Genomic DNA, 2,500 nt, shown 5'->3' with positions numbered 1-2,500 from the left:
CAATACCTGTTGATTGCTGTCCATTCCAAGTATTACTCAACCTTCAGAAAATATTCCTCTTTCCCATCTTCCATTCCTCCTCATCCCTCATAGTCTTCTTTATATTCTATCCCCTCCTCCTTTATTATGTGCTGTGTGGTGCAGTGGTAGTGGCCTCATCTAACAATTTTGTTGACCTGCATTCAATGCCCACACATTGTCAGTGGATGGAAACCCTGGCCATTCCTTGCACACAGGGGCTATCTTAGAAGGAAAATGAAACGGACAGCCTGTTGCACCAATAATAGTTATGGTAACAAATGGAATATAACTAAATAAAAGAATAAATAAATTACTCATCATCACAGTACTACATTTCAGCGCTTCTTCCTCCTGTTCTCATCCTTCTACGGCTTCTATATCTACAAAGCTTTTTAGTACTTTTTAGCCCAGCTAAGTTGGGGCAATTTTTTGTGATCCCCGTTGCCCCCCTACAGCCCTTTCTATTGACAACACCCTCCTCTTTTAACAATGTCTCCAAAAATAAGTAAACAAAGTTACCTTCCACAGCCATTGCAATCGTTTTCACTCTGTCACATTTACAACTGTGTCCCAAGCTCAAGCAAATCTACCCTGAATGACTTCACTGACAAGCCTGTTTCCCAATAAATTGCCGTGTACATGGATTGGTTACTGTGCTCGCCTGCCTTATTGACTATGATGCAGTATCAGCACAATGCTACGCTATTGCCCCTACAGGTTATTGTTGCCAAAATTACTTTCCATAAACACAACATCCACTATAATGTTTAGAGTGGAGGATATTTCTGCCCTTTCCCCTAATAATATTAATATTAATCCCTCCCCTGTCAATGTCTGAAATTTTGGTGTCTTATCCTGGTGCCAAACACTGTCGCTCCACAAGATACTGCCTGGTCGTTCAAACTACTCCGAGCAATCATACATCTGTGCTAATTGTGGTGGTGACTCCCATTATGTATTTTATGGAGGGGTACCCTATCTACAAGTTTGAGGGAGGTGGTGGGTTTTCAGACTCAAACTTGTACTCTTCCCCAGTATCTCTTCCTCCCACTCCTCACGTTCCCACTGCTACCCCTTCCCTCTCCTAGACAAATTCTTTTGCATAAATCCAGACACTCCAATCTCTATTACTTCCCCAATGCCTAACCACCCTCCTTGTCACTACTCATCACATCAGACGAACTAAATGTTCCATTCAATATAATTCAATTCCTTCCCTCCACCTACTTCATTTGCACCTTATATGTCTGTCTCCTTGTCTCCCCTACACAAGACCTTTGTTTCTCAGATCTCCCCAACCAACTCTCAGAAACTTGGACAGTCAACTTTCTAATGACCCCTATCCACCCTCCAATTTCTTTCCTCCCATTACCTATGCACCTTACACCCCCTCCCCCATGCTCCATCTGCATCCTTACCCATTCCTTCTCCTTTATCCCTTCTGCTCCCTCATGGATAGATATGACTCCCTTTTGTCACAGCTTCCTTTGTTGGATCCTCCCCTTCCTAATCTCTAGTCTCACTCCGTGTGTTCTTTCCCTCCTACTTTTAAGACTTATTTATAATAGCTGTGATCTAATTGCCCTTCATCCCACAATTTCCCTGATATCCTTCATATCCTCCCCTACAAATGGGGCCCAAGTTTGTTGGGTATGGGTAAGGTCCACGGTAAAGTTCCTACATGTAGGAGTAATAGGGCTTGATATGATACCATCGGTATTGGTATTGTCATAATCGGAACAAATACCCTAAAGGGACTCATCAGTTTATATCTTTCATATAACGTTTATATTTATATTATATATTTATATTTATATTTATATTATACTATATTATACTATATTATATTATATATATATTTATATGTTTCTATCTGTATATCTCTTGCTCCGTGGAATCAAGATGTGGTTGTCATTCAGAAAGAGGGAGGGAGATAAAGAGGAGGAAAAGAAGGGAGAGGGAAGGTGATAGAGAGAGGGGGGGGGGAGGACAAGAAAGAGGAAGAGAAGAAATGGCCAACCTTTGTTATTTCTTGACGGCGGGGGGGGTCTCGGTTGGGTAAGCAAGCACAGCAAACAAAAATTTAGAAAAAAAAAAACTTATTTTTGTTGCATTTTTCAGCTATATTCTGACCCAAGTAAATTGTGGCCTTTTTGGGGGGGAGGGGGTTACCCCTTTTGATGCCCAGGTGAAGAAAAACAAGCAAGTAAGGGAGGGAGGGAGGAAAGGGGAAGGCATGAAACTACGGGAAAGAAGGGCAAGAAACTAAGAGGGAGAGATTGGATAGCAAAAAAGAGAATGGGGGAGGAACAGAGGGAAGGAGGGTAAGAAAAAGATTGAGGAGGGAGGAGGTAAGTAAGAGACAGAGTGGCAGGGAGGGAGGGAGGGGTAGGAGAGAGTAAGAAATCCATTGAAGGGGGGAGGGGGTAAGAGAAAGAGAGAGAGAGAGAGCAAGAGCAAATGAGTAAGAATGAGAGTG

The sequence above is a fragment of the Penaeus vannamei genome, chromosome 34 (genome assembly GCF_042767895.1).
Source record: "Penaeus vannamei isolate JL-2024 chromosome 34, ASM4276789v1, whole genome shotgun sequence".
Classification (NCBI taxonomy): domain Eukaryota; kingdom Metazoa; phylum Arthropoda; class Malacostraca; order Decapoda; family Penaeidae; genus Penaeus; species Penaeus vannamei.
Note: the sequence above shows the minus strand (reverse complement) of the source record.